Source organism: Ananas comosus, linkage group 4 (genome assembly GCF_001540865.1).
Source record: "Ananas comosus cultivar F153 linkage group 4, ASM154086v1, whole genome shotgun sequence".
Classification (NCBI taxonomy): Eukaryota; Viridiplantae; Streptophyta; class Magnoliopsida; order Poales; family Bromeliaceae; genus Ananas; species Ananas comosus.
Window position 1 is genome coordinate 3,704,967 of NC_033624.1, and position 13,499 is coordinate 3,718,465.

Below are 13,499 nucleotides of genomic sequence, written 5' to 3' on the forward strand. Positions count from 1 at the left end.
TCATTATAAGGTTCTGCATGAATCATACTATTAAAAATGTGCTATGTGTGGACGTGCGAATATCTTATTTGGCATCTCTCTGATTTATGCAAAAATATTATAGTATTCGATAAATGTGGAGTGAAATTTAATGTCTATACAAAATCTTTCACTTTATTTTCAACATTGTAGAACTTGCAACTATGATAAGTGTTTTAACTTAAGTTGGATTTTACGTCACCTAATTAATATTTCACATGCTTGTGCCCGTACGAAATTGAACTGTGAACTTTGAAATAAAAATAGTGAATATCATCTTTGAGAGTAACTTTTAACTGCTTAAGGGGAGCGAAAAATNGCGCTTGGCCTTGGCCGGGTCTGGCTTGCCGCGCGGAGCGAGGAGGTAGCCGGCGGCGCGGTGTACGACGGGGGCCGGCGGGGATCGGCACCGGAGGTGCTTCCCTGCGTACTCAGGCCGAGAGGGTGGTGGATCGGTTGAAAGAGAAAGATGGAGGGGTGGCCGGGTTAGTGTTTTCCGGCGGTCGGGGCACTTGCCGGCGGCTGGGGTGCGTGCACGGGTTGGGCAGAGGTGCAGAGGTGTCGGCTAGGGTTAGTTCGGCTAAGGGGAAGGCCAAAAGCTAGGGTTTCCTCATGAAACCCTAGTGCAACTACTATATACATATGTACATTTTGCAAGATAGTTCTCCCAGGGATAATATTCTCAGCCAAGTCCCTCACAGCGCGCGTATTTTACACATACGCACCTCCACGTCCGATCTCACGCGATTCGGCACATAAAATATCAGGGTTTCGCGCGAAATACCAAAAATGCCGCTTTGACCTCTTAGCGAAACTTTGTAATTACCGGAGATCCGTCCGTCGGATTTTCGATTCGACTGGACCATTGCGTTCAGCATGACGAGAGCATCGAAACCACCATTTCGTTTCATCCGATTTCATCGCCGATTTGCGACTGAACCATCCTCTCTCTAATTATTCCATACTAAACACATGTACAACTATGTAATCCCACTAAACCTTAAATTCGCACTTGAATTTGACTTCCCTACCACTAGTAGGGACCCGAAACATCCTTTAGCCTACTCTAGGTCACAAGCACGGAGCACGAGGGGTTTCACAATGCAAGAACAGCAAAGAATGAAAACCCTCTTTTCGGTAAAACTCCTTTTTCTCGAAAATCGTGTCTCAAAACCCAAATCCGTCAGCACCAATGGTTCCAGAATAGCTGGACAGATCAAAACGAGCTATTGGATCGCTATGAACGGAGTCCAATACGCACCAGAACCCTTCTCTACTCACAGGCTCATCCGAAAAACCGGAGTTACTATTCACTTTAAGTTATCGGTCCTGGTCGCGTAACTTCTCCATTCTAGCTCATTTTCTCCTGAAACTTGACGAGTGCTTATGTAATTAAATTACACACAGAAACATTGTAATATACCGAAAATTCGGAAAATAAATATCGAACTTTAGTCAAATTGACCAAAGTGCGAGGACGGTATACTTTGGAAAGTCCGAAGATGTTAAAATGAGTAAAAGTGAGTTAAAGAAGGTTTTCGAGAGCTAGAGAGTTAAATTCTGCAAAACTGCAGATTTTCAGCTCTCGAGGACCGGTCCCTGGTGGGAGAGACCGGTCCCCGAACGCGTATGAGATGAGACAGCCGAGAAATCGGCTAAGTCCTGGAGGGATGGCTCTCGGGAATCGGTCTCTGCTTGAGAGACCGGTCCCCCAGAGATCGGTCCCACAAGGGGAGACCGGATGCATCGCGCGCAGCAGCTCTGGCTGCGCTGGGAGAGCTCTCGGAGACCGGTCCCTGCTCGGGGAGACCGGTCCCTGCCTGCGAAAACTGCCCAGTCCAGGCAGTGTATTAAGATGAAAGTTGAGGGGTTTATTAGCAATTTTGCAACCCAAGGGTTATGTTGGGGCTGANTTGCTTACCCTCGTGTAAGCCGTTTGTGTATGTTTCCGCTAGTGCACTTCTTATTGAAATTGTACATGTGATGAGCCTTGGGCGGATAGGGGAAACTCTGTCCGTTCGGCGTCTGTTTGACGTGCTCGGGTCGGGCCAAATTGGCGTCGGTCCCGGGGCGTGACAAACATCGTCAACAGAGAGTTTAGCTGCACTGCCAAAATCTCAGTCCTTACAAAATTGCTTTCCGATTGCTTGTCAACACTTGCAATCGGCCTCCCGCGGCACCCGTGTCCGGTTCGGCCCGATTTTGCTAATACTCCCCAACCGTGCGTCGAATCGCGGCTCCGAAAATTATAGGTCTTCGGTTATGTGTCACGGTACTCCAAATCCGTTTTCATGATTTTACGATGTCGCCTCGGCCCTCCAGGCGGAAACGAAGCTAAATAGTCCGTTTCTTCAATATCTTTACAACGGCTCAACGAATCGCCGAACCGACCTCGCCAACGCATTCGTTTACCTAGCAATTAGGTTTACAGAGGGTCAAATTAGATCAAACCCTTATATTTTACAAAACCCCATTCGGAACCCTAACATGTAATTAACCTTCAAATAATCCAAATTAAATGGAGCAACACGCTAACAATGCTCATTAGAGGCTACTAGAACACTTAAAGTTAAGGATTAAGCCAAATCCCAAAAGCTTACCAAAACGTGAACGCCGAGACGGAAGCACGCCGCTCCAACGGGCGCACGAAAGCTCGATCCGTCGCTCCCAACGCGTTCGCAAGCTCGCTCTCCACCAACCCTCAAATTTTTAGAGAGAGATTTAGAGAGATGAGACAGATATTTAGAGAGAGAGAGGAGTTTCTCTCACTAGCACCATGTGTGCGTGTGATGTTGGTGCTCGGGCTGAGGGAGGAGGAGAAGAAGCTCCTTTTGTTACACAACAGCCCCCTCAACAATACACTATTCACATCAGTTTAGCAGATACAAACTGACGTTTTTCGCCGGAGCCCTTCTGAATGTCCGTTTGTGCTCAAATTTGACAGTCAGGCTCGGTTTTACTTAATAAGTACAAAAAAATTTTAATATTTCAGTTTTGACCCCGTTTGGTCACCGAAAATCCTACCGAACTGTAATCTTTATTAGATAGTCGTCGGATTTTGCTTTCACCTTCCAGGTGTCAAAATGATATGAAACTTTAAATCTAGCCTCATAAAAATAATTCTGACTTATCCTCCAGTTTTCATAATTTTCTGACATTGTGCATTTTCTGCTAATTTATTTGTTCCGTTTCTAACAGAAAATTCTAAATCTTCTGTTTTCATTCCGATTTCAGCACAAGTCACTTCTGACTTATATTTTATTTCTCTAAATCCAATAAAAAGAGTATCTCACACTAATTTTTATTTATTTCTATTTTTATATCAAAATCCGGTATGTTACACTGATGGCAATGGCTAGAGATGGACTGTTGCCACATTTCTTCTCCGATGTCAACAAACGAACTCGAGTCCCTGTCAAGAGCACAATCTTAATTGGTATCTGTGCCGCTGTCCTAGCTTTCTTCATGGATGTGTCACAATTGGCAGGAATGGTAAGACATTGCTTTAACCCAATCGCTCTATCATGTTTATATATATATTTTCTTCTAGGTTTAGTTCATAGTATGATCCCTAAAGTTTGACCTGTTTTTCTGCTACACCCTGAGTTCCACAATTTAGTCCTTCAAATTTGTTTAGTATAACAGTTATGTCCTTGTGATATTCTAATGATAAAAAGAAACATCGTGTCAGGCTGTCAGCATCATCTGCTGTTAGGGCTAACCCCGAAAAAACTGCCATGCCAGTAACTACAACAACAATGCTGACGTGGTATCTTTTTTCCTTTTGACATAAGACTAACAAAAGGACTTGATTGTTACATAGTATTAACTTAAAGGAGAAAATTGTTAAAATTGAAACTTTGAGGCTGTAATTGAAAATGAGCTGTAATTGAAAATGAGGATCGAATTGTTGTGAAACCTTTTCAACTTCAATAGTATGTTCAATTCCCGATTGCAACCATATATATTTCTGCCATACTGTGAGTTGCATTATAACCAAGTTGGCATAACTATTTTGTGCAGGTTAGTGTTGGCACCCTTCTTGCATTCACCATTGTAGCCGTCTCGATCTTGATACTCAGATACGTCCCTCCAGATGAGGTACCAATGCCATCATCTTTTAGAGAATCAATCGATACGGTGTCATTTCGTAGTTCTCAAGAAAACAACAATGAGAAGGCCAAAGATATTACTGGTTTGGAGGACCATAAAAGTGGCACATCTCGTGCAAAGGATGTTGAAGTACCAGCTGATTATCCTCTCATTGTAAAGGAAATAGACCAAGGTAATGGCAGCAAAGTATAAGTAGCTTCATTCTAATATATTTAGGGTGAACTACAAATGGGTGTTGACACATGTATTACCCTTGCAAATGAGACAAACTGCATTAATATTCTTGCAAATTTGGTTATTATGTGCGTCCTGAAAACCTTATTTAGCTGAGCACATGACCACTGCTGAGGGATGAATGCAAATAAACACAGTTTTTATGGATGCATTCACATACAAACTTTACATAGGTATCTGTCTGATCTTGCACGTCTGCAGGGGTATATGCAAACAGAAACCATTTAAAAATGTAGTCCTTGGGTCTTTTTTTTTAATAATCTGGTCCCTGCAGTTTGTTCATGCTACATATGAGTCTTGTCAATCTACAGTCTAAAAAATGTCACATCCGCATCATAGTTAGAGTTTGCTGCTGGAGCCAGCCTTTAGAAAGTGCCACAGCAATAAACTCTCCATATGATGCTGAAGTTGTAAATTCTTTCCCCAGACCGTAGACTAACGAAGACTTAATTGTTTAGCAGAATAAACCTTGGAGATTGATTTGTTAAAATCGAAACTTTGCAGACATGATTGAAATCAGGGTCAAAATTAAAAGATTGAATTTGTAACTAACCTACTGTTCAATATCTGTAATTTCGGCGGTATCTTGAATCTTGCCAAGCTGCTAGCATACCATTCTCTATTCACATGCTTTGAGGTAATTTTCTTATGCGCTTTATGTTGCAGACAAGTTGGACAAACGAACACAGCGAAAAAGAGCAGCTTTGAGCATAGCATCTGTTTGTGTAGGAGTTGTAATCCTCATCCTGGTAAGCTTATTTTCTTGTTGTTGCCTTCTGGAATGCATAGATCAAGGATATGCTTGGTTTGGTTTTGTTTCGTTCATATTTGATTTGCCTTCTGGAATGCATAGATCCACATCAGTTTTTGTTTAGCATCTAATTTTCTGATTCTGAAACTTTGACTCGTCAAAAGTTTGAGAAAGAAACAACAAACTAGCATCTACTAAACACTTGATATGTTAGGAATTAGGCCATACCTCGCAGTGGAAGTTTGCGCGAATTGCGGAATACTTGCTTAGTAGGCCAATTTGGTTCATGAAATGCTCTACCAAAAATCGCGACAGGAGCAAATTCCGCCCTCAAAATGGTGAAACCGATTAGCATCTCTCACGACAATCTGTCTATGAGTAATATCGCTAATCAACTTCAATACCGTATGACAGTCCCCACAAACCCGAAGGTTCTTCACCACGCGAATCACCGTTCCTGGAACGGATTTAAGTAACCCGGATGCGACGGCCAATCTCTCGCTGTGCATATACAACTGCTGCTCTTTCTTATGCTCTTCCAAATCATGCATAACAAAACTAGTATCAGGAACATAACCTCTCTTCTTCATCTCCATCATCAATTCGTTGAGAAGGCGTAGAATCTCGTCTCTCATGTCATGCGGCGCTTCCTCTCGAAACAAGAAGCGCTTCCTGTTTCTCTTTTGAGTTCTTTGTGTTTGTGAATGCGATTTTCAGCTTCCTGTTCAGCTTCCTATTTCGACTTGCTATAAATTTGGTCTGTTTCTTTCTAATTCTTTTGTGCTAGGGTGGGAAGTGTGGTCGGTATTGATTGGGCTGTGGGCGAAGGATTTGTGTTTCTTTATTATTATTATTATTATATGGTAGCCGAAGTGGCTGCATACTTGATACTTACCGAAGCATTTCTGTGTCAAAAGAAGTGCAGCTAAAAGCAGCTTGCATGTCTCAAGGATGATGATTGTGTCTCGACATATTATAATTTAATAAAATAGTGTTTGTGCTTTATCTGATGATTGCGAACTATGCCTTGCTTATAAATTGCTATTGATTTCTTTATGCCTTATAAATTGCTTTTGATTTCTTCACCTTGATGTTGAAATCAATTAACTTTGTAGGTTCGCCTATTATGGCTTTTCCATGTAAGTGAAAAAGAAAGAGAGCCTAATTCTACATGCAACTCATGTGGTAATTTATTGTTCGTCCACCTTCGTAAAGCAGCTTAAAAACTGCCATATTGAATGAGTGCAAGACGCAACCAATAAAAAAAAAAAACTTCAAAACACGGGATTAAAAGATACACAACTTAAAATTAATGCCATATATGTCGGAGATAACACAAAATTACTCTTTGAAAATGACGAAGAGGGGAAACACAACAACTGATCAGAAATAAAATCAGTGCAAATTATAGTATGGTAATGCAGAGAATGTTCCCAGTTTTCATCTCCTGTTATACTATATATAATCATTACTTGATATTAATTGGTTCGCTTCTTGGATCACTTTTAAGTGAGACAAATTGAGTAGATTGTTAAATATGTTGTACGCTCACTCGGGTACATGCTTTTTGGCAAATTAGAGCATGTAAACTGATTCTATGATCCAGCTTCTGATTTTGTGCCCTACGATTAGCTTCAGTTACAATTTTATCCTGAAATTCTGATTTAGTCCTCTTAAGTTCTGTACTTGATTTGACCTTAATTTAACTTCCCTCCGAGAGTATCAGTTTTATCTAATATTATGCTGTGTTGATGGATGTGTGATTTCTCGACATCTAGTGAGAGTTTCATATGCTTATTAGAGAAAATGAAGTCTCAAAGTTACTCAGTTTCTTTGTTACTCTTAATGCTCAATATTTGGTTACATGAACTGAATTAATGTCGGTTTCTGTCTGTTATATAGTTCATAGCCAACATTGTTATCTACGTACTTGGCCTTTTTATTCTTATATTGTTTCCGTTATCAATTCAGGGATCAAAAAATGTTGAAAAGCTAATTTTTTTTTATTTTTATTTGCAGATTTATAAGAGGTGGTGACGAGAAACATTTTGGCAGTATTTTGGCGATGTATTGAATCAAGTTTAAGAATTTAGACATATTTTGAAAACTTTACACTTGATAGCATGTGGAAATGACAAAAATACTATTATTGTGTTTTGTTTTTTGGTTGTGTTGGGTGATTGTATTAGGTGACAATGCAATGATACTCTAAGATGGTTCTTGTGAGACAATTTAAGTTACTTATTTGCCTTATATTTTTATTTATACTCTTCTTAACATTTAAAAGTTTGATTCAGTTTTACTTATTTGTGTGGATTAATTTTATGATTAAATACTTATAGAGATTCAATTAAATTTAATATATATTGATTCTAAGGTGTTTGAGCATAGTGCTTGGGTTTAATTTGGTTTTGAGAGGATTAAATTGAAATTAAAGGTTAAAATTTAAGAATGAGAAATTTTTATAATTATAGGTTATTTTTTAGTAATTTATACTAAATCAATAATATCTATTACTACCAATTATTTTTTTGCAAAAAAATAATTTTAGATCAGAAAAATGGTGGCGACAATAGTTGCCACCATAAAACTAGTCATAAGGCTGCTAATTATCTAAAGTTTTTTGCGGCGACACTATGCCGCCGCTAATTATCTAACTTTTAGCGGCGATAGCATGTCGCCACCAAATATTTCGGTCCGGGTTTAGGGTTTTCGCGGTGACAGCATGTCGCCACTAATTATCTAACTTTTAGCGGCGTCAGTATGTCGCCGCTAATTATCTAACTTTTAGCGGCAACAATTTGTCGCCACCAAATAGTTTTACCGACGGGGTTTTAGGCGGCGGCATGCGGCGACGAATTGTCGCGGTCAAAACGTTTTCGTGGCGACAATTTTGGCTATGGTGGCGACTGTCGCCACTAAATCTTGTACTTATAGTTGTTGGCCTAGTGGCCCTAATCTTTTATTAGATTTTGATGATAACAAATAATTACGATTATTGGACTAATCTTTTATCTTGAATTTTATGTTTTAGATCTCTATATCTTCAAAAGGTTCTAGCACCAAGTTTCACCATTTGAAGCTATGCTTGCTTCCTTTGTCAAATAGACAAACTCACTCTTTTTATTCTTAATTTGATTAACATCATTAGAGTGAGAATTTTTGAGCTAAGTTTAATCTATTCCTCTTATCACTTTATAGCTCACTTGATCTATCTCTATCTTGTGATAAGGTGCATAGGTTTTTAAAATATTCAAAATTTACTTAAAATCAGTTTTCTGTCAAGTTACTGTTTCTGGACTCTGATCTGGGCGTCCTAAAGTGGATCCGAAACTTATGTGTTTTTTGGATCCTGCTGTTTGTTGTTCGGGTGGTCCAAAAATTTTTTTATCTGATCTGGGCGCCCAAATGTCTGTTTAGGGCAACCAGATTGATTGACTTGACAGGTTGCGTGTTCCGGACAGTACGACGAACCAGCCCGAAAAGTTCTAACGTGGCGCGGCGCAAGCGGCGCGCGTGCTGGAAATCTGGGCGTCCACATCTTCTGGAAGCCAAAATGATTTCGCTCAGAGAGAAGCGGCGCACGTGGTATGTCTGTCAGAAAAGTTAGCGCGCATGTTCTGGGCGCCCACAATTTCTGGAGGCCCGATTGTACGAATCCAGAAAAGCGGCGCACGATGTCTGACAGGCAGCTGGAAGCGCAGTGCGCGTGCACAACTTCTGGGCGCCCGAAATCTAGTTTAGGGTGGCCGAAAGTGCAACGGTCTGAAGCTATCAGAGGCTATAAATAGATGGCTTTGAGGCCTTTCTTAGCCTTTTTTTTAAAAAAATGTTGATTTGAGCTTAAAAATTTCAGTATTTCTAATACTCTTAGCTCTCCATCCTCTCTCTAAATTTGAGTGCAATTTGTAGTGAGATTAAATCTTGTAAAAAGAGAGAGAAGCAAAGCCTTGGAGCTTGAAAAGAAGTAGGTGTTGGTGTGAAGGCTTGGTGCTTGCCCGCAAAAGCATCATCTAGTGGAGATCCAACGTTCTCTTGTGTTGAGGAGTTGGCGGGGACGTAGGCAAAGTGCCGAACCTCGAAATAAATTGATTGTGTTCCTCTTTGAGTTTGCATTTCTCTAAACTCCTCCTCTATTATTTGTTTTGGGTTTTTAACTTTCTTGATTTTTTAGCTTTTTATTTTAGAAACCTAATTCACCCCCCCTCTTAGGTTGCCATTTTGATCCTCAATTGGTATCAGAGCGAGGTCTCACATTATTTAGATTAAAATCTAAGTGAGAATGGCATCCACGGGAAAGAATATCGAAGGACAATCTATTGTTCGGCCACCATTTTTTGATGGGACCGATTATCTTTTTTGGAAGATTAGAATGAAGATATTCTTTCAATCTCTAGATTTTTATATTTGGGATATAATCGAAAGTGATTATATCACTCCATCAAAACCAAGAGCGGAATGGAATGAAGCCGAAAAATTTCGCTTTCAATTGAATGCTAAAGCTATCAATTCATTCCTTTGCGCTCTTAGTAGAGAAGAGTTTCATCGAATCTCTACATGTACAACGGCTAAAGAGATTTGGGATAAATTAGAAGTTACTCATGAAGGTACTTCTAGGGTGAAGGAATCTAAAATAAGCATGCTTATGTCAAATTATGAACTATTCAAAATGGAGGAAAGTGAATCCATTTCGAATATGTTCACAAGATTTGCTAACATTATAAATAGTTTGAAAGCCTTATGGAAGGATTTCTCTCAATCGGACTTGGTACGAAAACTTCTTCGCATACTACCAAGAAGTTGGATACCTAAGGTTATGGCTATCCAAGAAGCTCATGACTTGGACAAAGTAAAAATTGATGAACTTGTCGGATCACTCATGGCACATGAACAACGCCTCAAAGAATATGACAACGAAGAGGCTCCTGAGAAAAAGAAAAGCCTTGCACTTAAGGGAGTCATTGCTTCCGATAGTGAAGATGGCGAAGAAGGCTCGAGTGAAGAAATCACTATGATTTCAAAAAGGCTTGACCGACTAATCAAGAAGCGCAACTTGAGGAGACCTAAACGAGACGGGTTCAGAGGTGAAGGATTCAAGAAAGGGATCATTTGCTACAATTGCAATAAACCGGGGCATTTGAAAAGTGAATGCACTCTTCCAAGCAAGGCCTTTAAGAAAGACAAGAAAAAGAAAGCTTTCAATGCACTAAATTGGGACGCCCCCGACGAGTCTAGCGATAACGAATCGGAAAACGAAGTTGCCCAAATTTGCCTTGAGGAGCAAAGCTCAATTCTATGTCTTATGGCTCTTGAAGATGAGGTCTGTCTCCAATCAAAAGGTGCAAGTGACAAATGGTACTTAGATAGTGGATGCTCAAGACACATGACTTGGGATCAAACCAAGTTTAAATCAATTGAAATGAAAAACGGAGGATTTGTCACCTTTGGAGACAACACTAGAGGAAAGATCATTGAAATCGGCATAATCGGTGATGAAAAGGTTAACATTTTCAATATTTTTTTAGTTGATGGCCTTAAACATAATCTACTAAGCATTAGTCAATTATGTGATAAAGGCTATTTTGTGGAGTTTGAAGCATCTCATTATAGCATTCTTGATCCATCTACAAATGAGGTAGCTTTTATGGGTTTTAGATCCAAGAATGTTTATACCGTTGATTTAGGCAAACTCTTATATGAAGGTGAAAAATATTTTTCGATTTAAATTAACGAATCTTGGCTTTAGCATAGAAGGTTAGCACATGCTAGTATGGATTCTCTTTCAAAACTTTCTAAGAGAAAACTTGTAAAACTTGTAAAAGGATTACCTAAAATAGACTATGCCAAAGGTGAGGTTTGTAATGCTTGTGCTCAAGCAAAGCAAGTAAAATCATCTTTTAAATCCAAAAATGTTGTCTCCACAACTAGGCCTTTTGAATTAATTCATATGGATCTCTTTGGACCAATTGATATCTCTAGCCTTGGTGGAAGCAACTATATTTTTGTAATTGTTGATGATTACTCAAGATTTACTTAGACTTTATTTTTAAGACACAAGTATGATACTTTTAAATCATTCAAGGACTTTGTCTATCGTGTTCAAAATGAAAAGAGTTGTATAATTTCTAAAATTAGAAGTGATCATGGTGGTGAATTTGAAAATCGCCACTTTGAAGAGTTTTGCAATGAATTGGGAATAGAACATCAATTTGCTATTCCTCGAACACCTCAACAAAATGGGGTTGTTGAATGCAAAAATAGATCTATCCAAGAAATGGCTAGATCTATGTTAATTGAGGGGGAGTTGCCTAAATATTTTTGGGCCGAAGCCGTAAACACGGCTTGCTATTATAAACCGTGTTCTAATTCGACCAATTCTTGAGAAAACTCCTTTCGAATTATGGCATAATAGAATTCCCAATATTGGTTACTTCAAAATTTTTGGTTGTAAATGTTTCATTTTGAACACAAAAGACAAGTTGGGAAAGTTTGATGCTAAATACGATGAAGCAATAATTTTGGGTTATTCCTCTACTAGTAAAGCTTATCGAGTGTATAATCGACGAACTTTAATAATAGAGGAAAGTATGTATATTCTCTTTGAAGAATATAAAGGAAAGGATATTTCTTATGAAGATGACCTTTTTGATTTCGAGAAGCTAAATATAAACTCCACACCTCAAGATGTTGAACAATCTAAGGAAGTTGAGAAGTTCATTTCTAAAGAGAATGAACCCACTCCTCTACCTAAAGTGTGAAAATTTGCTACTTATCATCCCAAGGACTCCATCATTGGAGATCCAAGTCAAAAGGTCAAAACAAGATCTTCTCTTAGGTTACTTTGTGACCATTTGGCTTATATATCTCAAATTGAACCTAAAAATTTTATTGAAACTAGCAATGATGAAAATTGGCTCATTGCGATGCAAGAAGAACTCAACCAATTTGAGAGGAACCAAGTTTGGACGCTTGTACAAAGCCCAAGTGATCATACCGTTATTGGCACTCAATGGGTCTTCCGAAACAAGCAAGATGAATCCGGTGTTGTGGTTCGAAACAAGGCTAGACGAGTGGCCCAAGGTTTCAACCAAATTGAAGGGATTGATTTTGATGAAACTTTTGCACCGGTTGCTCGACTTGAAGCTATTCGAATTCTTTTGGCATTTGCCTCTTACATGAATTTCAAGTTATTTCAAATGGATGTAAAAGGTGCTTTCTTAAATGGATATATTTCCGAAGAAGTCTATGTTGAGCAACCACCCGGCTTTGAAAAACATAGCTTTCCGGATCACGTTTTTAAACTTTTAAAAGCATTTTACGGTTTAAAACAAGCTCCTAGGGCTTGGTATGAAAGACTTAACACTTTTCTTATTTCAAATAATTTTTCAAGAGGAAAAGTTGACACCACATTATTTATCAAAATTAAGGATAAAGATCTTCTCATTGTACAAATTTATGTTGATGATATTATATTTGGTGCTACTAACGAATCTCTTTGCAAAGAATTCTCTAAGCTAATGCAAAATGAGTTTGAAATGAGCATGATGGGCGAGCTCTCATTCTTCCTTGGACTCCAAGTTAAACAAATGAAGAATGGAATATTCATTAATCAAACCAAGTATGCAAAAGATCTAATCAAAAGATTTGGCTTGGAAAGCTCAAAAGAGACAAACACTCCAATGAGTGCTTCAACTAAACTTGACAAAGACGAAAAAGGCAAGGATGTTGACATCAAGCTCTACCGAGATATGATTGGTAGTTTGCTTTATCTTACCGCAAGTAGGCCGGACATTATGTTTAGTGTTTGCTTGTGTGCTCGGTTTCAAGCTCAACCTAAGGAGTTACACCTAGTGGCCGTAAAGAGAATTCTTAGATATGTTAAGGGGACTCTCAACTTAGGTTTATGGTATCCCAAGGGCACTAGTTTTAATCACATTAGCTTTTCGGATGCCGACTTTGCCGGGTGCAAAGTTGATCGGAAAAGTACTAGTGGGACTTGTCAATTTCTTGGTCACTCCTTAGTCTCATGGTCTTCGAAAAAGCAAAATTCGGTTGCACTTTCAACCGCCGAAGCCGAGTATATCGCGGTGGGTTGTTGTCGTGCACAAGTTTTATTGATGAAACAAACCCTTGAGGACTTTGGAGTGCATCTAAAACAAGTTCCAATCAAATGTGATAATACTAGTGCCATCAACCTATCTAGAAATCCTATTCAACATTCTAGAACTAAACTCATTGAAATTAGACATCATTTCATTAGAGATCATATTCTAAAAGGAGATGTCACTATAGATTTTGTGGACACCCATCATCAATTAGCGGACATTTTTACTAAACCACTTAGTAAGGATAGGTTCACTCAACTTAGAAGAGAATTAGGAAT

General features: G+C 39.0%; 1 pseudogene; it reads left to right on the forward strand.

Annotated features, from left to right (window-relative positions):
* The window catches only part of LOC109709164, a 29,157-nt pseudogene extending 21,812 nt beyond the window's left edge, over positions 1–7,345 (forward strand).